The 25,041-nt window shown below is 39.9% G+C and overlaps 1 protein-coding gene across 3 annotated transcripts in view; it reads left to right on the top strand.

Annotated features, from left to right (window-relative positions):
- Positions 1-25,041, top strand: part of LOC101943306 (uncharacterized) — a 146,538-nt gene that overhangs the window by 15,446 nt on the left and 106,051 nt on the right. For 2 of the 3 annotated variants that reach the window (XM_065596489.1, XM_065596490.1), the window contains 4 exons: positions 7,284-8,664; positions 14,679-14,799; positions 16,791-16,955; positions 20,240-20,389. The gene's annotated coding sequence lies outside the window, so the exon portion shown is untranslated. The other variant, XM_065596491.1, reaches the window with a different exon arrangement.

Raw genomic sequence — 25,041 nt, 5'->3', positions numbered from 1 at the left:
GGGTGTGTTTTTTTTTTTTTTTTTTTTTTTTTTTTTTTAAACTTTGTCACTGCTTTTAATGAAACAAAGATCAGGTCTTAACTAAAATTAAATAATGCATCGGAATTGTTTAATTTCTTAGTAGAAGGGGAATTATTTTGTTAAGGAAAACCTTAGTGAGACCCTTATTCCTAGCCAAAAAAAGTGTGACTAAATCATTCTGCTAAACACATCTAGTCTACTTCTCTGGTTGACTTCATGGAGTGGTGCAACTAAAATTAAAACACTTTTGTGATGCAGTGATCCAAGCCCGGCATCCGCAAAAAGTCTGTCTAAATTGTTCCTCTTGATAGTTCTACTGTCCTAACATGGGATACTGTTAGGAAAACCTGTATATATGTGGGGCACTATTCTGCAATTTTTGCACACTCAAAACTCTCATAGGCCTCCATAGAAATTCTGACTGTGGAATAAATACAAGATCTAGGGTAAGTAATAGAACAAGTTTACAGTGCATATCTGTCCTCTGCCTTCCCAAACCATTTTAAATTAGTCTTAGTCTATTGAATTTTTAGAACTAAATTAAATAAAGTTTTGTAACACAATTATTTATCTTTTCTGGATCAACTCATGCAAAGCTCAGCTGATGAACTTTTCTTTCTGTTTAAAAAAAAAAAAGCAGCAATTTTTATGGGGTGAGACAAAATTACACCAGAATCTCTTACAGAAAGAGACTTCTTTGTGCAAACCCAGCTGTTTGGAGCTGTGCCAGTGCATGTGCTGTAGGAATGAACTGATTTGTCTAAATAACTGTAAGACTTCATTTTCCATTTCTCAAGCTTGCTTAGGACACAGAGTTCTTGTAATGGTGTATGGTGAGTCAAATCAGCAACTGCAAAATGAATCCAATAAAGAACCTCCTTGCAATCTTTGTTCTTGCTTTATCAGAGTTGATCAGCAAAGATTCTATTCAACAAACATTATAGGCAGGTGCCCACAATCAACTAAGATTGTGAGATCTTGTAAAAGCAGCGAGAAACCTGTCCATGGCACTGAACTATTTTTTTTTATAAATACAGGAGATGTATAGTTCTATTATCAGTTATGCTGCATAACAAAAATATCTTCAGTATTAACTAAACAAAAACCTTGTAGAGAAGAAGGATGCTTACACTATCTTTATTATCATACCACAGAGGGGACATAGTAATAATAATGAAGGTCAGGATTTACTAGTTCTACTTTTTATGTAGAGGAGGAAGGCCTTATATGCTCTTTGGAGTCTGACAACTAACTAGGGTAAAGCAGAACATCTATATAATACAAACTCCCACTCTGTGGTGTGTGTTTTTTTTGTTTTGTTTTTGTTTTTGTTTTTTTTTTTAAATGGATCAGCTGTAGCCGTTCCATGGTCAATTTTGAAAATGTCAGATATAAACAAATTTCAACCACTCTCAACTATGCAAAAAGACACTCAAATATTTTCTATGCTATGTGTCACCATAAGAAAGTTTTTCTGGGAAAAATCAAAGAGGAAGATATGGGGTTTCAAAATGTTCCTCATTGTTCAGGTTTTTAAAGTATTCCTGTCATTTTAATCTCATCAGGTGCCAAATTTACTGTTTGTTTTGGCTTGCTGAGAAGTGTCTTTTAATTTTAGTTGGGAATACAAGGATATAGAGAGCTGGTTGTATGTATACAGGGCAAAGTTTAAAATATAGATAATATAAATGTGTTCATATAGATAAATATTTATAATACAGTATCACCCTACTCCTGATTCCAGGTTTTCCTCCAGTCCAGGGGGCTGCTGAGATGAGCCAATGGGGTTTGTGTGTATTTTAGATGTGTGGGGAGTGCAGATGGGGAGATTTGAGATTGGGGTGAATTACTGAAGGACTAGAAGTGGGAATCCTTTCGCAGGGGGTGTTTGGGGAAATAGAACAGTGGGATGGGAGCCAGGGAGGACTTGGACTGGGGATAGATGTCTGGGGAGTATATGGATCTGTACTCCCCCATCTCAGAATGGAGGGCTTTGAAGAGAATGCAAGAGGGAGTTCATGGAAAGGGACAATAAACTGGTGAGTCATGAAAAGAAAGATGAAGAGGGTGCAGGAGGCATGTGAAATGGAGACAAAGATCCAGGTTGGGAGCTGAGTGGGATGATAAAGAGCAATGACAGATTATGTAGACATGGGAAGCTGAATGGATGCCCCAACTGTTCCATTCAAGGCTTTTTATTATGTAGGGAGGGGTTTAAATCTGTAGAATTTTTGTCATAATGGGGTATTTTTTATTTTATTTTATTTTATTTTGCAAGGGAGAGGCATTAGCTGGACTTCACTGAAATGCATCAGTTCTTTTTTTTAGTGAGAGTTTAAAAGTGTCTGTCAGTAGCTAAGTGAGATCAGTTCTGTCTGAACTGAGCAAGACATGAACTGGTCTGCTTGCAAAGCTGAAAATTCATATTACATGCTGTCATCAAGGCAGTTTGGAACAAAGAGCATCCCTCCCCTACATTTTTTTGCCCACGAAATTCTACAGAAGCTATGGGCAGGCACTGAGATTTCAGTGGAGTTGTGCTGTGGTAAAATTGGAGGAACCCAATGATAAATCAAACCCCCATCTCCAGAGTTGGTGCTTCTTGGAAAGTTGAAAAGCATTGTACAAGATATGCAGAACATTATAAAGCTATATTCCCGCCTTCCAGTAAAACACCACTTTTAGTGCTGTAATAACCCATCACACTAAGTACAAGGAAAAATGTGTATATAAATGATCTTATATTATGTAAATCAAATTTTCATTTCGCCGCCTATAACTAAAATATATAAATACACTCACTTATAGGGTTGGCTGAAAAAAAAATTCATTTAGCAAAATATTTAGCAAGTTCAAAATTTATTTTTGTTCTGCACTGGTATAAAAAGAACATCCCCTTTTTTTTGAGGGGGGGGGGCTCTCTACATTCAAGTCCGTCCTGTGTTTCTTTCTCAATCAATGATTTTGACCAGAAATTCCACCTTGGACCTAAGAAACCTTCCCAAAGACAGCTTCACTGACATTTCAGTTTTGACAAACTGGCATTTTCTGATGAGAAAACATTTTGTCCAAAAGTTCCCAACTAGCTCTACTCACTTCTAATAATGTATTATTAAAAAGATTAACAGGGCAGAAATAAAATGTATCTAGGTTTGTTTGGGCAATTTATGTAATGGTATGTACAACAGTGGTTTGAGCATTAGCCTGCTAAACACAGTGTTGTGAGTTCAATCCCTGAGGGGGCCACTTAGGGATCTGGGCAAAATCAGTACTTGCTCCTGCTAGTGAAGGCAGGGGGCTGGACTCGATGACCTTTTTGGGTCCTTTCCAGTTCTATGAGATAGGTATATCTCCATATATATATTTTGAATACATAAGGAACTAGGGTAAAGAGTGGAATCCCCTTAATTCCTGATTGTCTTTAATTTTGGTGATGGTGTTGATGGAAAATATACTTTACCATGATAACCTAAGGTACCCAAGAGTTTTGTTTGGGTATTTGTGTGTGTGTGTGTCTCCCTTTATTTCTCTCTCCCCTTCTCCCGCCAGTAATGCTTTCAAAGATCTTTCCTTTGGTGCAGACCTCTCAGGTTCTTGGTGCTGGCTAGGGCTTCCAGGCAAGATTAGGGTGACAGGGGGACACTGAGTGCTGGTTGGCTGAAGCCTAATGAGAGGGAGTTATCTAGGGTATGATGAGCCAGAGAGAGACTGGCTGGGGATCAGGGTCTAGTTTATAGTTTATAGCTTCCCTTAGCAAAATAAGGAAACACTTATTATGAATAATGCTAATATCTCTATCATTATTAAAAGTAGCCTGTATCTCAGAGCCTACGTATAAGATTTTTTCAACCCAATCTGTTAAACCAAACCATTTGTTAATTAAAGGGATGGGAGGGTTGTGGGAGTGGGCAAAGCTAGACTTAAGTTTTGAGGGAGTCCGTTTAAACTGCTAAGGTCTAAACTACTGACAGATTTACTTGTATCTTCCAAAAAAGAATTTGGTGATGATAAACATAATTTGTGTACATAATAAAAGGAATTTAATCATCATAATAGCAAACCATAATATCCTTAACAATGAAACTATTTACCAGTTTCTACATAATATAGTAAATCTCAACAGAACTGACTCTTTTTAGTTTAATATTTTTATAAGAGAGAATCTATGGGGTGAAATTCAGACTCCACTGAAGTCAATAGTCTTTTTGCTATAGAGCTCAGTGGGGCCAGGATTTCACCCATGTTAATAATATAGAGGGGTACTTATAACTGTAATTATAGATTATATAATAGGAAAAAATAATTTAATTCTATTCAACAGTGCAGCATATTGAAAAAGCGATTAATAACTGGATTCAGTATCCTACCATATTAGCAAGGATTAGACTGGGGTAGGCAACCTTTCAGAAGTGGTGTGCCAGTCTTCATTTATTCACTTTAATTTAAGGTTTCGCATGCTGGTAATACATGTTAACGTTTTTTAGAAGGTCTCTCTATATATACAACAATAGTTTAGTTATATAATATAGACTTATAAAGTAAACAAGATTTTCAAAATGTTTAAGAAGCTTCATTTTAAATGAAATTAAAATGTTGATCTTACACCGCCAGCCTGCTCAGCTCGCTGCCAGCCTGGGGTTCTGTTCACGTAGGCTGGCAGCGGGCTGAGCGGGGCCTGTGGCTGGGACGCCGTCTGGCAAGGGGCCGGCAGCAGGGACCCCAGACCTGGGGGGAGGTTCAGAGGTCAGGGCAGAGGGTGCAGGGCAGAAGGCTGGGTGTGTGGGGGAGTGGTTCAGAGGTCAGGGCAGAGGGATGTGGGGGGTTCAGGGCAGAAGGCTGGGGGTGTGGGGGGATTCAGGGGCCAGGGCAGAAGGCTGGCGGGTGTGGGGGTGCAGGGCAGAAGGCTAGGTGTGTGGGGGGGCTCAGGGGTCAGGGCAGAGGGCTGGGTGTGTGTGGGGATGCAGGGCAGAAGGCTGGGTGTTGGAGGCGACTCAAGGTCAGGGCAGAGGACTGGGAGTGTGTGGGGGGTGCAGGGCAGAAGACTGGGTGTTGGGGGGAGGTCAGGGCAGAGGGCTGGGGAGGGTGTGGAGGTGCAGGGCAGAAGGCTGAGTGTGGGGAGTGCAGGGCAGAAGGCTGGGGTGCTCGGCTCATTGGGGTGCTCCCAGCCCCCTGCCCTGAGTGGCTCATGGCCGGGGGCTGGGAGGGATATGCCCTGTTCCACCTCCTTCCCCCAGACTCTGTCCTTACCTCTCTCTTGGTCCTGTGGCAGCCAAGCTTCCCTCCTTCCCCGCTTATTCCCCCAGCTTGGCGCTTTCTGGCCCCTCCACCCCTCCTCCTTCTCCTCCTCTCACTGGGCAGGCCACGTGCCACTCAAAATCGGCTCGTGTGTCGTGTTTGGCATGTATGCCATAGGTTGCCAACCCCTGGATTAGACCATCTAGTAGTAAATCTTCACACTGTGCGATAGAATGAACTTGGTGATATTTTTTTCCTCTAAGGAAAAGTTAGAAATGTTTTTCCAGTGGAAAAGCGAGCTAACCTTTTCAGTAGTATGTAATTTCCTTGGTACAGTCACACACAATTATGTATACTGTGAATAGAGCACAAGTGCCAATTTGTGCTTTGTTTTTCTAAGTATAACCATGCAAATGGAAGAAGATAAAACAGAAAACACCCACAAGGGCACACAGAGTCCATTCTATGATGTATGTGTGCTGTGTATTAAAAGTTGGATGGAATGGAAAAAGAGAAGTTGAGCAATCTGCGTGGTTAATCTATATTAATTCTTTAGAAAAAGGCCCTATATGTTCGTGCTAGAAAATTTGTTTGCTAGAGTACTCAGAGATAGAGAATGCTGAAGTGGCACAAACACAATTCACTTTAAAAAAAGGAAAAGCACTGTATTAATTTGCAGTTTTCCCTCTGAATTTACACCAGTGTAACTGAGGACACAATTTGTTTTATTAGTCCAAACTATACAAATGGTTGCTTTCCTGACAAATAAAACATCCCGGGAAATGCCTGTTAAACTTGATTGCCAGAAGTGCAATTATGTCAAAAACAAACTGTAAAATTTAGATTTGCAGGGTAACAAATCTGATAAATCATCATTAAAATATAATTTCTATAGAGCAATGTGGTCTGGGAAGAATTTGGCAATAATACAATTGCAACATTGTTTGAAACTGGGGAGTATTTTTTAAATTAATTTATTCTGACAATGGCTTGATACATATTACCCTTAATGTGTGTGTAGGAGGATTTGCAAATGCAGTCAACAACATCCTTGTGGCATAGTCTTGACTAGAGCCAGAGAAGTAATAAAAAAAATAGTCTTTGGATTCAGAATATATAATGGCATTCACCAAATCAATTATTGTTGCATTCTTTTGACAGATAATCTACCCAGCTCTATAGCTGTATGAAAAAAACAAACCAAAAAGCTACAGATACTAAATAATACAAAATTTATGTTTTAACATTTGACACATATTAATATATATTTGACACATGTTAACTGGCCAGATCTTGCCTTGACTCTTGATGAAGGTCATGTGTTTTGGCAAGCAACTACAGTACTGTATCTTCTGAGAATAAAAGTAACCTTTATCTAATGATGGTATTGATTTTGTGTTTTCATATGTACTGTGCCAAATTCATGGGCCATATCTCCTATATATTTTTATCTTTTTTAGTGGAGGTGATAGTGTTAATATTCAGTATGAGTGTCTAATCCTTTTTTTGAATAACATTAAAGCTGTTTGCCTCAATTTCATGGCTGTGAGTTCCCCAGGTTAACTATATGCTGTGTAATGGCCTAGTCCTCCACACACTTTAAAATCAAGTTATTCAGGGGTTCACATTTTTCACCTGCTTAAATATTTTCAGGGTCAGGCCCTATAAAGCATTACTTTTAACCATTTTTAAATATGTTGTCCTTTAACTTAGTTTCCTTATTCTTGTATTATGTGCAACTGACCTTCACGACACCACCCATTATCTCAGATATGCTTCTTCTATAATGTCCCAGTCCCTTTGTCTTCTTCACCCTAAACTAAACTTCTAACGGTTTCACTTCCTCTTTCTATGAAGTCCATTCTTGTTGCCCTTCCCTGGACCTTTTCTATTTCTACTAATTGTTTTGTGGGTGGGATGACCATACCAGCCATGCTGCCCATATTAGGTAAGGAGAGAGTCTGGGAGCTTTGTGGAGGAGCTGCAGATGGCTGGAAGTGTGCAGAGTTGCTACTGTATTTTCACAGAGATCTCCACTCCATTTGTGGGTATCGCGCCCTATACCTGCTGTGAACCACTGCTGGGACTACACATTCAAGAAGATGATGCAGTTAGAACTGTGTTTCATCAGAAGCTGAGTGTTTTGAGATGTGAGTACTCTTTTCATTTGCTTACCCAGAAGAGGAAGGTATGACCCACTGATTTTAATGGAAGTTAAGGGCAACAGGAGAGCCCAATATCATGAGGTACAGTGCAGGGAGGAGAGGAACCTCCACAGGGCTTCTCCTCCATACAAGTGGTCAGGGAGTAGGTGTGCAAGGATGAGAAGTATGTGTAGCCTTGTCTCCACTCGCCCAATGCATGGACCACATGGCTGAGCTGGCAAAGAGAGGGAAATATTAATATTGTGCACCAAATAAAGTCTGGTGCAGATTACATCTCCCTTAGGGCAAGTAGGAAACCAGAGACCAAATTGTGAACAGGCTGGCCCTGGGAACAACTCCATGCCTCCACTTAATTGGGGATTGTGGTAGCTCCACAATTAAGGCCTTGGCTAATAATAAAATAAAAGTACCATACAATATACCAAAAATCAGGAGTGTAAAATATAATTGCATAAGGCTGTTATTAGGTATATAACTGTAGCGGGGTGATCACCCACTCCAGCCCTGAAGAGTTACAGCCAGCCCTGGGAGAGGGCTGGGGCTGCAAGCCAAAGATTAGGCTGATGGGGAAGGCAGCCACAGCTGGCCCTATAAAAGGCTGTGGGCCAGGAGCTCAGGCAGTCTCTCTCTAGAGAGGGCTGGGGAGTACTGGCCTGGAAACCCCCCAGGCTGCAGGCCTTGCTAAAGGCCGGAAAGGGTACTGGGGTTGCAGAGGTGCAGCCCAGGGTAGGAAAAGGCAGCAGGTCCAATCCCCCCTCCCCACCTCCTTGCTGATGATGAGTGGTTGATAGACAGCAGTCTGCACCAGTGAGTGGGGGCTAGATGGTGACTGGCAGTAGCCACTGAGGCAAGGTTGGGATAGAGGGTTGGGGGTTCCCCTGGGTGGGAAGACCCAGAGAGTGGGTGGTACTGCCAGGGCAGCACCCAAGGTAAAGGGGCACCAAGATCCAGGAGGGACATGAGGGCCTGAGGCATGTGGGATACTGGCTGGCAGAGGGCGCTTCAAGGCTGGAAAAGCTAATTCCCAGGATGACCAGCAGGAGGCGCTGCGCCGGTGAGTCGGTGCGTCGCTACAATAACATATCTACATGCATGCAGCTTCCAATTGTGGCACATGAAGACAAACAAAACAATATATCAATCAATCCTCTACTAACACAGTTTTTCTGTCTTTTTATACCATGTGAAACAAACAACAATAATGACCAAGAAAGAAGAGGACAGAAATGTTGATGTCTGGAAGGTACAGCTGGGCTATGGTGGGAAGTATCATTTTGATGCTGCTAAGGCTATTTCCCAACTAAGTTCCCCATAAAATTACAGCTGTGAGCAGGTGGCAGTGATCAGCCCTTCTCTGGCTAAGTGTGTATGTACAGCATGGGGACTGGCCTCTCATAGAATATGCTGTGTTTTTTCATGCTCAGATGAAAACCTAGTTTTATGATGGCAGACAAACCAAACAAAAAAAGAACTTCACAATAAGACAGTAAAGTGTTTTATTCCAAAGCCTCTGGTGTTTTGGTTTAATTTCATTTACACAATGTACTGTATGACTGAATAAATCTTTAGAAAAGAGGCCAGAGGAGGTAACTTCATTTTTCTCCTGTGTAACGGGTTGAGGGGAGGGTGAAGAGGGTTTATAGTAACTGGAAAAAGTACAAGTCTTTTTCCTACTGCTTTTTTCCATGGAGAATTGATTTGACTTTTCTCCAAACATTTCCTGTACTTACAGAAAGGAAATGTTTGTTCCTTATTTCTAATGTATAGAAACACTGTAATGGCTTGCTCACAAGGATGGAAAATGTAAGGAAATTAAGACTAATTAAATCCTTTATGATCAGAATTTGTTCATACTGGAAAGCTACCCTGATATAGTATATAGCACACTGGAAAATCCCATTGCACCTAGCCAAGTTGGGGTGGGGGGTGGGGGGAAGCTTTCCTAAAAAGAAGTCTAATTTTGAGCAAACTGAGAATACGTTAAATTAAAAAATGGACTATAGAGAAGTTAATTTACTAAAGTATTGGGAGACTAGTTTATACTGTACTCAGCTCATAGGGATTTATTAGCATACTGATGGCTCCCTCTCATTGGCACAAATTCACTGTTGGGTAAGCAGGTGCTATATTCCTTTGAAGTCCATGAAGTTATAGCTGTCGGCATCAGCAGTGATTCTGGCATGGTGAGAGGGGAGTATGCCAATATTAATAATTTAATTGCTTTAATTCACTGTCTTTATTGTGATTTGATTAAAGTGTGCATCCAAATGATAATTTAAGATGTCTCAGCATCTCTCTAAGATGTCTCAGCAGAAAACTTAAAATGTTATCTGGGTAACTTTTGTCAGTGATCACTTTATTCAGTGCTTTTTTTTTTTAATGGAGATATCCTATCTCCTAGAACTGGAAGGGACCTTGAAGGTCATCAAGTCCAGCCCCCTGCCTTCACTAGGCAGGACCAAGTACTGATTTTGCCCCAGATCCCTAAGTGGCCCCCCCCTCAGGATTGAACTCACAACCCTGGGTTTAGCAGGCCAATGCTCAAACCACTGAACTATCCCTCTCCCCCGATGGTCTTGGTGCCATAGCTACTGCATGTGCAAAAAGCAACCCAGGAAATTTAAGATCTTGGGAATGTTTTACCAGTTATATCAATACAGTTATACAGGCAAAAACCCTTCCCAAGTGACATAAGCTAAACCAAAAAAAGGTGCTTTTATACCGGAATTAGAGAGGGTTATGCTGGTGTAACTATATTGGTTATACTGAAAAACATAGACAAGGCCAGAGGTTACTGTTTACGTTAATGTTCCATTTGTCCAGACACTGTTGACATTAAAAAACAGAGGCGGGAAAAAACATTGACATTAGTTGCAACATGATGAAAAAGCAGCTGCTGTTATTTATGTTTAATCTATTAACATGACTTAGAGTTATTGTTTGGGAACCTCTCTATTTAAGTAATGAAAAACTTGGCTTGGGTAGCCAGTTCTCTCCCTGTTTTAATTAAAAGCTGTCAAAGCTTACCTAAAAACCTCCATTTAAAATAATTTCCAGTACTTTATAGAGTGCTCACTTCAGCCTTGATTATGTTTTGCAATCCTGTTGCTGGGTTGGAGAGCAATGTCAAGTCTAAATATACCATTCTCCTTTTGCTTCTTTCCCAGCTGCATTTTCCCACTCTCTGGGTCCACTTTGAACCAGAAGACACAATAAACAAGAACTCTAATCTACTCCCTCCTTATTTCCTCCTGCCAATATTCATTTGGAAAGATGATGCCTAAAATAAAAATCTTCCTTTCTGTCTCTTATCCCCATGCTAGCTGCTGACCTTACTGAACATCCAATTTCACTTTATACTATGTTAGAGTTACAGTAATGATTCAAGCCAACCTAGAAAAAGTTACAATTACTATTTGTACAAAACTGATCTTGATGGAGGAGCAGTTGTGTTATGAGCACTGGAACTTTGTTCTTTTTGCATTTTTTTTAACAGACTAAGCCATGTAACACCAGATACAGCTCCTTTTCCATTTTAATAGGTGCTTTATAAATTGTAGGTAAAATGCAGTAACTTTCTTAAGATTCTTTTTAATTGATGTCTAGCTGGTCTAGTAAATGATGTCTAGCTTGCCTGAATGTTGCACTCTCATAGATCCTGATGCAAATAAGGAAGATAGCATGTATGAATACTAATGCCTTTATAGTGCTTTGATATTAAATAATTTCATTGTAATCCTTAATATTGCAGTTTTATTTAACATGTTCATTATTGATGTGGATGAGCATCAAAAATAACATTAATTAAAGTTTAAAATGACACTAAATTGGGAGGAAACAAATACCTGTGGGGACAAGGAAGAAATACAAAAGGACCTAGACAGGCTAGAAACATGGCTGGGACATAAAAAAAATGCTTGTGTGTGGAAAAAATGCAGACCAATGGATTTAGAAAAAATAATCTGAAGCACAGAGGGTCAAATCCTGGCTCCGTGAAAGTCAAAGGGAGTGTTGCCATTGACTTCAATGGAGCCAGAATTTCCTCCATTCATTCAATGGGAGGGAAAATATCTCAATCAGTAATGCTGAAATAGACCTAACTGTGATGGAGGACACCACATTACACATACATTTGCAATATGATCTGGCTTCTGAAAAAGGCCAACATGAATTTTTTTGGATGTAAATGTAAATGCAGCATGTCATGAAAACAGTAGGTAATTATCTCGCTCTTTATGAATCTGATTCAACTATACCTTGAATATTGCATTGAGTTCTGTACATTTTATTAGCTTAGAGATATAGACAAACTGAAAAGAATTCAGAGAAAACCAGCAAAACTGATTAATGGGCTGGAGGGATTGGGTTATGAAGATTAAAAGAGCTAAATAATATGTATTACTTGGCTAAGTGCTGTTTAAGTGTGGGATTAAGGGAGCTATAACTATCTGCAAACATCTGAAGGGTGTAAACATGAAAGGAGAAGAATACACTATTTCATATGGAATATGGGGCTATAAATAGGAGAAAACTAAGAACTAGGATGAAACTAAGAGGGGGGAATTAAACTGAATATTGGGATACATTTCACGGTTAGAAAATGTAATAGGCTATAGAAAAGTTTCCCAAGGAAAGTGGTAGACCGCAGTACTTGGCACAATAAAACTAAGCTGCACAATACACTAAAACATGAAGGGAACAATCTTTTATTGGTAGATGGATGGTGTCATGTTTCCAGGGCTAACTGCACCTCTGTCCCCTTCCTGGTCTCTCTGAGTGCACCCCCTCAGGTGTCAGGCCTTATGCTTTTACCTATCCTGGAGTGGAATTTTGCAATACTCTGACTCATAGCCCATGCTCTGGGTGATATTACCCTGTATATCCACCGTTCTTACCAATCAGATCTGGCTGAGTTTGGGCGTGTGTAGTTCTTCCCTTCAGGAATCTGTGACCAGTGGAATACAGTGACAAAGCAGCTTTCTGAAAACCAAGATGTTGTTTGTTTTGGCATAGGAACAAAGCATTTAGAGAAAAATGATTTTACAATGAGCATTTTACATGCATGTCTGTTGTACCTAAAGTTTTGCCATCCCCTGATGATAACCTAGGCAGGGCTAAGTTCTTCTGATGCCTCCATTCTGGTTCCTATGCCTCAGCGTGCTTTTTCCAAACAATTATTGCCCTCTTTTAATCAGAGTTCTTTTGATCTCCTGTGTTTGTTGGCCTTTTCCTATCCTGGTTCAAACCAGTTTTGTAAGTAGACTGGAGACAGCCTACAGAAACGGATAGTTCTGGCATTATTCCTTAACCCTTAAGTGTTTGCAGAGAGGTGGCTATCTTGAGCCATTCTTCTCCTTCCTGCTTGTTTTTTTTCCAGACAAATATGAGTTAAACAAATAGAGTCATATGGAAAACACACCAATAATAGGGCAACATACAGTGTTCATAAATGATTACAGGGCAGCTTGAACTCCATCACAGATGGGATGAATGATCCTAGTATTAGCTGTCACTAGCTGCTATTATTCTAGAATAATTCTAGAACATCTAGAACATCTAGAATAATTCTAGAACATCAATTTTACCAGTACATTTGCATGTTGCAGGATTGCTCCAAGACATACTAACACCAAAAGATAAAACCTGATGATCAGGAAAATGAAGAAACAAACATTATTCTTTCACATACACCTCACCCAACAACGGGCAGTGACCTATATTTTATTTTTGGTATGCTATGTTGTTTCCTCAAAGAAAATATGGGCGTGGGGTAGAATGGCAGGTGACAAGAATAGGGGGACTGATAGCTGAAGGAATTAGGTATTAGTGAATACAAATCACGTCTTAAAAACAGCAAATCTTTGTTTGAACTGTGCAGAGCTGTTTGGAGTGCTTGACTATGTGTTTGCCTTTGATAAAAGTGAAAAGGACAGAGTTGAACACAGAAATAGTTACATTTTGATACAGACCTTTCTAATAAGTGGAAGGTGTTGCCTTCTTTCCAGTGATTGGGCAGGCTTGAAATCCCTGCTAAGCCACAAGAAATTGTCAGTTAACTCAGAAACAACAGTGCTATTGTTCACAGGGCTCCCTTATGATAGTGGAAAGGTTTCGATTTTTAAACCTTTATGGGGCAGAAAATGAGAATCTCACAACATGTCACAGCCCTAAAAAAGATGAATAAAGGATGAGATCGTGGTGATAAATGTAATGGGAATAGTTTGTCACTAACTGGCAGTGGCTGCTACTTCTCCAGAATTTGGGTCACACAGCATCCTGCAAACCTCCCTGTAAATTCAGTCTGGCTTATGTGCAAATCACAAGCCATACATTCATAACGGTTTGCACATTTGTGAACACAAAATCCTATATTTGTGTTTTCATGAGCACAACCTTCGGTTTGTTGCAAGCTAATAGGCTTTGACAACTCCCACTGCTTCAGCCTGATGCCATCACTTTCAATAGCTGTGATGTCAAGATGGTAGAAAGCAAAGAAAAAGCCAGTCCTACAAATTTTGAGATAATTAGTAATTACTTGGGTGGATTCCAATTCCCATACACATGCAGTCTTCCTCTGACTCAGTCAACCCTTCCACCCACCTTTCTCAACCTAAAACAATCATTTACACACTCTACCCCCACTTTCTCCTCTCCAGAGATCAAGTGGCCTGGTCAATCTATTTTGAAGAACTTCCAAAACTATCATCATCCCCCTCCATTCATCAGAACCCTTGGTTTGTGAATGTAGCAGTGTCACTATAGTTAAAGTTGTAACTAGGTTATCATTATTAGGCTGATTTTTGGCACACCCTCTACATTCTTTTAAACTGAGTCTATGTACTTTGAACTTTGCATGTGTGGTCTATGCCTAAGGGATAATTTTTGGCTTAATCTGAGGTGAATCATAGAACTATTACTGAATAAATAGTCTTAAGGTAATAGATGTATTTCACTTTTTGAAAAGAATTCTAGCACTTATCGATTGTATATCTCGTATAAATGGATTAGCCTAGAAATGTCAAATTTGCTTAACTCAAAAGCCCTTGAAGAGCTCTAGTGCAAAGATTTTTGAGATGTTGAGATACTTATTTTTGAATTTATTTACCTTGGTAATAGGAATGAATAAATACTCTGCTAGAATTTTATACAGTTGGCATATGTGTATAGATTTTAACCTACATACACACTATATATGGCTTGTGATGCTTCAATATGCTGATGACAGCCAGTTGTATGTTTCTCTCTCTTTTGATACAGGCAGTACAACTGAGTTACTTTCCCAGAGTCTGGTGAAGATTGGTTCATGAGAAACAGTGAAGTAACTGAGGCTCAACCCAGGAAAGACAGGACTGATACTGGTCGGATGGGGGAAGCAACTGTGAGCTAGGGCAAAGATTATGTCTACTCCACCAATTGATGGTGTATTTCTACCATGTGTTATGCATGTTCACACCTAGAACTCTGATTAGATGTCCAATTATCACTGGATGATTATCTTCCATCAGTAAGGGTAAACCCCTCCTGCTGGCATAGGTAGTATCTACACTGAAGAGGTACAGCACTTAGGGTAGGAATACTCTAAATTACAAATGTGGTAGGTCTACCATAAATCCATTAACTTCAAGGGAATTACTCCAGATTTACACAAACTGTATTGTAGACTGTCCCATCATCACATTTTGCATTGATGAAATCTGCTATTGCAGAATGGAGATTAGTGTGTTAGGTGGCATCAGGTGGCTGTGGTGGGGAGGATTTTTTATGCTAACAAATATTTTTAGAGCAACCCATTACTCTGAATCTAATATTATTCTTACCATGTGATTCCTATTCTTCTTATACACTTTACCATCAATTAGCTATATCTGTTATCATTGTCATGAAGCTACTGTTGGTTAGTCTCCAAGAACAGCAGCATGAATATCTTTTGATGGTACTTTGGAGAAATGATTTGGGAATGCTAATTTCAGTTTGAGAACAAGTCTGGCTGTTGCTCTTGGGGGTTTTCTGCGGACACAAAGTTGGGACCAGTGAGATAAAAATGTATGATGCTTTCAGAAGGAGATTGGATGTCACTCATCACTGACTTTTTCTAGCTAAAATAATAGGAAGTGTATTTATATAAAAAGTGCACTGGGTGCAATGTATGAAGTGAATGATTTATACACAAAACAGACATTAGGTTATACTCTATATTTTTCACTGCTGGAAGTTACAGAAATAAAAAATATGGGTCAAATTTTGCCCTTACGCCTGTTTAAACCTCACTGATTGCAATGGATAGCAATAGATTTGTATGGGTTTAAGTGAAGGTAGAATTTAGCACAATATTAAAGAGTCTCTCTCTGTCTCTCCCTCTCTCGCTATTAGCTAGCAAACAGTGACTTGTTATATAGAAGGAAAGTACGGATACTTCACTCATTACACAAGTTAGAGCCAATAGTATTTTTTCTTATTTTCTATTTTAACATGTTTCTTTATTTCACTTTGTCACTATCTATGTATTAATAGACAAATTTGGGACCTGATTTTCTACCACCTAGCATTTTTTCTCTGTAAAAGTAATTTTTGGGGCTAGAAAAACACAACTACATTTGCAAATTGTGAGCACAAATGTCAGTGTCAGCCTTAATTAGGGTGAAAATGAAAGTTTTCAAACCTGTAGCATGAGTTGCACCATCACTTGAAAGTAAAGATCAAAGAAACAACATCTGCCACTCTGATCTCCACTCTCTGACTTTCTCATTCCTTTGAGTGTGCCCATCAGATTACTTGTGTTGCTGCTTTTGATTTTTTGTTTAACATTTGTCTGTACAAATGCTAAATTCTTTGATCTATTTTTATTGAGTCAATGAGAATCTTTAGGTTGGTAAATAAAGTGATTTTTTTCTTCTTCCATGTTTTGTTGCCTCCTTGCAGCTCTAAGCTAAAGGCAGGAGCCCTTAGAATATCATTGAAAAGGAACTCAAATGCTGAACACCATTATTTTAGAAGGCATTGCACAAATGGCTTTGTTTTTAAAAGATGATATCATCCTGACATATTGCTCCTCATTGTTACAGCTAGTGTTGTGACTTAAGTGCAGTGGAATGTAAAACCAGCCCAGTTTGAATGTTTTTCATTTTTTAGCTCCTGAGCATGGTTTTGAAGGTATTTGAACTGAAAACATATTTCTTAAATTAAATCCTTGAGGGAAAATTAATCTGAGGTAGTTTTTGGATTTGATAGTCTGCTCTCCCTGCATGTTCGGATTGTGCTTGTTGATTAAATGTGTGGCCTATAAACAGGAAAAGCTGAGGATTCAAAGTCATGATGTACAGTGTGGACCTGAAGATAATTTTGGCCTTCATCTTTCATTTCCTTTTCCAGCTGGATGTGAGGAAAGGACAATATTGTTTTAAGTGTAGTCTTTTGCTACTTCTTCCTTCCTGAACCTAAGTTGGTGATTGGACCTTTTCATGCCCTAGCTGGTCAGTTTATGAGAAAAGTCTAACTACCTCTGAAGACATTGACTTTGTGAAGGCTTATTGCAAGGTAGGTTGAGGGTACTTGTACAGGACTAATATTATTCCCTATAGCCAACTTTCAGAGACCTGTGGAGGTAGGCTTGAACTCATGGCATGGGAGAATGAAATCACATGATCTTTTTATTAATCGATTCTACAGACGTTGGTCTCCCTACAGCCTTGTTCCTAGATTGCAAATCACAACAGATGATTAGTATGACTTAAACCTCCTCAGTTACATTAAAACATGGTATTCAGCATAACTTTCTCTACTGCATTTTATTGAATCACACTGTTAAGGATTAATGTGGGAAATATTTTCCTCAATTCTGTGAAAAATTCTGCTGCAGGTGCTACATTTAATGACATGTCCTATAATGCAGTTCTGGCAGTTTATTCTAATCAGAATGATATTCCAATGTAATGCTGAGTTTGCTAGATCATCGGCCTTTGACTTGTAACTTAATTCCCTACAGGACTTGTTATTTTCCCACATCAATTCACTTCTAAACCTACCCTGATGGTGGGGATCTTGAGTACTGTTTCCATGACAGTGCTACCTGTGATCTTTAGCATCATTACACAATACTAATTCATGTATAAAAATGAACTGAGTTTAAAGAAAAAGCTGTAGAAATTATTAGGCCTTAACTGTATAGAGATGACCTGTGTCATCTTCCCTTCCAGTGTCATGTGACATTGTGTTGTGCTGCAGTAGCTATGGTATGTTTAAAGAAAAAAGTTAAAAAAATCTACTTATAATTGCTGCACGAGTATATGCCTCATGGCAAATACAGGGCTATATGAATCTTTGAAGCTCTGCCACTGTTTGATAAACAATCTGAGTTATTCCCTTGTGACTTATGCTAGCAGACTTTTTAAAATAAACCACCACAAATTATTATTACATTGTATTCTGCTACAAATGAGTATTAATATGGGACCACAAAGTATGCAACTCTATCAGTAGTTCTAGGAGGCTGTGGTAAACTACAATGGGGCCGTTACACTTTGGGGTGACCCCCCCCCCCTTGAGAAAATATACTACACTGAGGAAATTCATGACCAGATGCACAAATTCAGCTTAGGCAGGGTGACGTGACAAAAATAGAGTTGTACTTTTGCAATCCTATTTGATCAATTGATTTTTCAGTTAACCATTAGCTGAGGCATGGTCAGCACGAAACCTGTGACCTAAAATAGACTCTTCAGCACATTTAGGACACATATAGGAGAGCTCAATGGTGGGGGTACATTTTTAAAGTGAGCTCATGGGACAGAAATTGAGACTTGATTATCCAAGAAGATAGCCACTATTTTGGGGAGGGTCACATTTTGGGAGGAAGGAAAACCAAAAATGGAAACTGAGAAAATTGCAACAATTTTAATTTTCATGTTTCACTGAAAAAATAAAAAATATTAGAAGAATAATTGCAACAATTTCAAATTTTGAAAAAAGATAATGTTTCATTGAGAAATATTTTCATTCGAAAAACTTTGACCAGTTCTAGTTGCTATGAAGATCCTCTTGGTGAGTCTTTGCTCTGTAGTTCTGAGACTCTAATAAAGAGAATCCCTTTCCACCTTGCCCTGACTGGAGATACACTATTCGGGCTGTGTACTGGATGAAAGGACTTGGGCCTGTATGTAAAATATTTCTCCCAGTGTTGATCACACACAGCACCAATTTCCATCAAGAGCAGAATTGGAATCTAGAATAATTCTGCACCACATATTACTATTGGCTATCCCAACAAAAATTAGTAGTTTACCAAAGCCTCCACTTCCTTTATGCTACAATATAGAAATGAGAACCTATTTTTGGCTGTTATTTCAGTGCAACTGAAAAAATGCTGTATTTTTTTCCTGCTGGAAAGACCATACAAACTGCCAAGTTCAAGAAAAATGCTTAAAAAAATGTTGAAATTCAGTTCATATCTATATATGGTATGGTAACCCTTTTAGTGTAATACTGGTATGCACAATTGCAGAGGGGTTTACACTTAGTTTCAGATATGGAATACAAATATCATGTATGAACTAAGACGATAACAAGGGTGAATTCTGAAGTTGCTCTGAAATAACTGAGAGGGAAAATGGGCTCTATATTTGAAGTATGCACATGTATCAGTGATTCTACAGTCCTATGGTAAACTTACAGGCACAGTGAGGCCATTACACTTTTTGGGTGAGGACATTTACATGCATAGTACCATGTATCTTGTACTATCATGGGTATTATAAGGGTTCCACAGAAATATAAGCCCACATATAGGAGAGCAAGATTGAACCTTAAATAAGTGTTAAATAAATTATTTATCTACAAAAAAGCACAGTGTTTGAATGGCAACAAATAAATATTTAGATATGTTCCTGGGTTTATGAGGTTTTTAAAGTTTTGATAATCAAATTGTCTATAAATCATTTTATTTCTACTTTGGGGGAGTCATATTTCCTGAGTGTAGCTAATTCCTTAACAGTACTGAGAATCTCATGAAGATGGCTAATTGGAGTCCTTCCAGAGATTGTGTTAGCTTTGCAACCATTCGTTAAATGTCAGAGGGCAAAAAGCTGCAGTTGGGTCAACAGGGCAGATAGCTGACATGGCAGAATAGAAAACAATGTAACATTTGTGACTTCACCTCTGATTCCCCTTTTTTAATGGAGGATTTTTTTTCTCATTGAAATGTCTGTGTCAAATTCAGAAATTCTTTTGTTCTTTTTTTCTACTGAAGTATGTGTAATGTTCATGTTGCTGACAGTTCCAGTCAGAGGGCTGTATTTATAAAAAATATGGGCCATTTTCACACAGAGGTCACATTCCATATATGAAAAAAGTGTGGAGCATTTAAAAAAAAATCCATGTAAAAATGCTTTTTTCCCTATAAATTATCCAACTTTATTTTCCCCGATGTAACTGGAGACATCTGTTACGTGTAACAAGGGCTCATAAATCTGCAAAGAGACAGAGAAAAATGAGCATTCCTAGATCTCACACAAGATACATATATTCTTTTCATACCCTGAAAAATGTAAATTTCCCAAACCCAGGGTCACAGCATGTGCAGCGATCCATGTTGCAGGGAGGCTGAGACCTACAGAGGTATTTTGTTGGGTGCAGTCATTTTCCTATCTCAGGACAGCTACTCACATTTTATTAAAACATCAATCAGAATAATTGACAGCAGAAGTTATTTTATATGTAAATGTTAAATAGCAGGAAGATCTGAAAATGAGAAAATGCAGCGGAGTATTTTTTGTAATAGGCAAATTACTGTAATAGTTATCTGTTTCCACTTTTCTTTTTACCAGGAATGATGTCTGGAAGAAGATAGCTGGATAGTGCAAACAGTGTGTATTTGACATTCGTTTATTGGAGCAATATTTTTTTGCTCTGCTATGTAGAGAAGTGAGGGACAGAGAGACGGTGCGTGGCAGAATCTTGACCAGATGGTTTCAGAGGTAAATCTACAAAAAGATTTTTATTTTATTCTTCTAGGTTCAGAGAGTACTTGTACAACCTTTTCTGAAGCACATTTTTGTAGTTGTTATTTTCTGGTGTTTAACTACTCATATTTAAGCTTGAAAGCTTGTCTATCTCACCAACCGAAGTTGGTGCAATAAAAGATATTACTGCACCTTCTCCCACCTTGTCTCTATAATATCCTGGGATCTGCAAGGCTACAATAACATTGCATATATATTAACATGGAGCGGAGTAGACAATATTAAGCCTGTCAGTAAAATTTAAGGGTAAACACTACTCCTGCTAGCACAGGTGGTGATTTAAAAAAAAAAAGGAATAAGAAGTCATTCTGTAGTATGCAAGCAGTGTTACACATGATGTGGCTGGCAAAAAGAATCTTGCCACGTTGCATATCATGTACTGACAACTACAGCCTTCTAGTGTGACAAAGCAAACTGCATGGTCAAATGGAGCAGGCATTAAATCAAATATCAGCAACAAGCACTAGATGACATCACATGTTGCTTCTTTTGAACTTGATCCAAAGGCCATCAGTCAATAGTAAGATGCCCACTGATTTAGTGAGCTTTGGATCAGGTCTCTAAAAGGAGTGGAAATATGCACTCTTCCAGCCCATGCACAGTGCTGTCTGAAGCACGGCATTCTGGTCTATGGAGGTAAAATTGCCCTTACATAAGGCATCTGCCAGAGTATCTATGCATGTACTGCTGCCAGTGCCACACAGACTTTGCTACAGCCTGGATTTGGCATTAGTAATGATAAATCTTTCTCCACAATTTCCTCATAGTTCACTTTCTTAAAGTAATTGGGTCTAAAAATGAGCTTCTCATCTTCTAGCTCATTGCGTCTTCTCTCCCTGCTTCCTCCATCTTTTTTGACAACTCTATGAACCTCCCTGTCATCCAACTTTGCAATCTTGGGTTATTTTTACTTCTCTTACCTTCTTCCTTCACATTCCCAGGCTCTCATCAAGTCCTATTGCTCTTTAACTCCCCAAAATGTCTTCCTCCATCTGCTTAAACTCCAACCTCTACCTTTATCAAGGTACCTAAAACTTGCATTTCTAGTGGGGGTTTTTTAAACAGAAGAGCCTCCTCCCCTAAACATCCAATCCTTCTTAAAACATCATAAAAAAAGGGCACAAGACCAACTTATTTTTTGTTGGACTGGGCTTTCTTAAATCCTGCAAGGTTTGCGTCATATGGGCTAAATGGACCAGCCTCTGCATCATGCATTTTTGGTACTGGACCAATCAAACCCTGCAGGCTCTCTTCATAGTGAAGTCAATAGACAATCTTAGGTTTAAGACAGTTTAAGTTTAATATGGGGATAGGTTTAGGCGGATCCCATTGTTGAGACTATTTTAAGTCTGAGTTCAGCAACTTTGAAAACCAAGCTATACAGTAGGTGTCTAAAGTTGGACACCCAAAATTAGAGAGAGTTTTGAATATTATGCCTTTAATAACTGACAGACTGACAATACATTGAACAAACCTTATGGAATTAAGATAAACTTTAATCAGCGTAGAAGTCTCGGCCGAGGTTCGGCCCTCAGTGGGGCTGTGGGGTATCCCACTGCCTCACTCTGGTCCGCCGTCAGTCCCGGTCCAGCAGTAGTGTGGGATAGCAAACACACGGTTAGGGGCTCAGGCCCTTAAGCAGGGGCTGAGCCAATGGATCAGAAAAAGCCCCAGGCCCTCAATCAGGGTGGGGCAGCAACCACGCAGTCTGGAGCTCAGGCCCTCAAGCAGGGACTGAGTCAGTGGTTGTAGCAGCCCAGGCCCTAGGTCAGGGCGGGGCAGCAATCAAATAATCAGGAACTCAGGCTCTTAAGCAGGGGCTGAGTCTATGAGCGAGAGCTCCCAGCCTCGCTAGGCCAGGAAAAAGGAGGAGTCTGCCACCCAAGGAGTGGGTGGCAGGGGGGACGCAGGCCCTCCCACTCCACTGCGTCCCAGCCGGGGGCCCTAGCAGCGGCGGAAACTCGCTGCTGTCAGTGGGGATCCTGGCCGCAACACACTGACATCGGCTCTGGCAGGGCAGCAGCCAGACTGGGGTCAGCTGCCCCCGGGCTACTTCCACACTCCCCCTCGTAGGGTACCTGGGCCGTACTAGTGTCCTCAGTGGTCTCAACCAGCATCGCTTCCTCTGGGTAGGTAGCGAAGGGTAGGCTCGGCTCCTCCTTGGGGTAGCTGGAAAGGGGCAGGCTCGGCTCCTCCTTGGGGTAGCTGGAAAGGGGCAGGCTCGGCCAGTCCTCCTCAGGGTAACGGGCGAGGGGTAGGCTCGGCTGGCCTGGTGAGTCAGCAGGCCGGTCACGGCCTGCTGCTGTCTCCCAAGCGGGAGCTCAGCCACAGACATCTGCTCTCTCTGCTGGCTTGTTTTCCACTGAGCTCTGCAGGCGGGCTTTTATACTTCCGGGTCGGCGCTGTGACCTCTGAGGGGCGGGCGCCGGACCCGGTGGTTCTGCCCACTTTGGTGTTAGGGGAGGTTCGGCCCTCAGCGGGGCTGTGGGGTATCCCACCGCTTCGCTACAATCAGTTAATCTAAACTTTATTAAACTAGGCTTAATACATCTGGGGTCCATTGTATGAAAAATGCAATTGTTTGTGTTCTTGTGAGATTGTATGTAACTTTGGGTTTGCAAATATAATTCCTCCAGTTAACAGCTCTTTGAAGCCACCCCTTGGAGAGGTTCCCATTTACTAGTTCAAACGGAGTTCTCCAGGGATCATCCGACAAAGAAAAGATTTTCATGTAAATAGCCTGGTGTTAAAGAGGCTCAGGGTCTTTTTCTTGATTTAGCAAACGGACAGGACCTCTGGTCCATGGGGGCCCCCAATCCTTAGGGAAGAGTTGAAAGGACTGGGCCTATTGAGGCTTGTTCTGAGCTGAAGCTATGATGAACTTGAATCCATAAGGAAAACCTTGGGTGTGATTTTTGAAGGACTGCTTCTACCAGAGCCCATGTTAGGGTTGGGATGATCTCTGCTAAGCTTATTAGCATGCATGTAGATGCTTTTATTGTTTGTAATATGTTTTCTCTGTAGTGCTTTTACCTTAAGAATAAAATAGGCTTACATAGGAAGTGCTGTGTGTTACCTTATAATGGCGGGCAATAACTCTGTTATTAGTCTCTGAAGAGAAGGCAAGACAGGAATAACACAATGAAGTCAGGGACCTGTTGAACATGGAAATATCCTGGTCAAAAAGGAGAGAGATGCATGCCTCCACCCAAGAAAGGCAACAGACAAGGGAACTAACAGCTTGAGGCTTAGTGCCCTTTCTGTACCATAGAGGTGGAGCACAGGTGTGGTTGCCCTGAATTATGACAATAAACCTCTGTGTTCAAAACAGAAGAGCAGGAAATATGTAGATGGTATGTGGCTTTTGTTTGTAGTTTATTTCTTATGTTGTGCCAAAAGTGTGCAAGATGGTTTACCAACAAGTTTGAAGACTATGGACTTGATTCATTGTAAAGGAAACATGACTACCCCCTGGGGAATGCTTCTGATGTCGGGGAGTCCTCAGAAGACATGGAGTTGGTATAGAAAATGACTACAAGGTTGTAGGAAAGGGAGCATTGGGGCAGTGCCACTAGTGATAGAGAAGGGATGAAGAAAGGAGGGTTTGAGTGAAAATAAATAGGCTCATAAGTGCCCAAGTCAATTTTTAAAATGTGACTGAAGTGCCTGTTTCACTTAGGTGCTTTCAAAAATTTTACCCTTTTGGTTGGTATTCACATACTTTTCGTGGAATCTTTCAAGCTGAACCCATAGCTTAACCTCTAATAACTTCACTTACTAGGTGTGCTTATGCCAGGCAAGAAAGTAATAGCAACACATGCTTGCAGTGTGTGTTGTGTCCGCTTCTAGTAACTAGTCTACAAGGAGGATAGCGGCCTACTACAGCTATCAGCTAACACATTTAGCTTAAGTGATGGAGGGTTCTGTTGTGGCCCTGAAAGCCATGGGTTGAAATCTTGCTGATCAGTTTTGTCATGAGTCTTTACATAATTTACTATACTGCAGTAAAACTAGGCACTAAAATGAATATGGTAGAGCCTTTATAGTCACTCCTTATTCTTTATTGACAGAAAAAACTCAGTAGAAGCATTTATATTAATTGAATATAAAATTAACTAGAAATTGGGAATCCTAGTTGGACAGAAAAGAAAAAGACAGATAAAATATGTTGTAATATAATTAATAAACATGCAAATAACTATACCTAGAAATCTGTGTAGGGGCGCACTCTCTACCAGCCAACCAATCTGAGAATAACACTTCTCTTTTCTTTGTGTGAAAAACCACTGTACTAATTCCCAGCACCATAGTAGTATTTCTTAAGCTTATCTACCTATTGAGGTTCATTAGAAGAGGCAGGAAACACACTCTGTGACTATTACTGATGTCAATATCAAGGCCATTGTGCATGTGAATATTGACTGCTGAGAATAAGGAAAGCGATATGATGATTTAGAAAACTAGACTTTTTCCAAATAGGCCACTACTGCCTATTTTGGATGTACAGAAAGATTAGCATTCATTCTATCATGAACTGGGAAAACACTATGAAAGTATTTTCAAAATTTAAATAAAAATAGAGAGTTAGAATCAGAATTGCTTGGATC

The sequence above is a fragment of the Chrysemys picta genome, chromosome 5 (assembly GCF_011386835.1).
Source record: "Chrysemys picta bellii isolate R12L10 chromosome 5, ASM1138683v2, whole genome shotgun sequence".
Classification (NCBI taxonomy): domain Eukaryota; kingdom Metazoa; phylum Chordata; order Testudines; family Emydidae; genus Chrysemys; species Chrysemys picta.
This window is presented reverse-complemented; position numbering and strand designations above follow the sequence as displayed.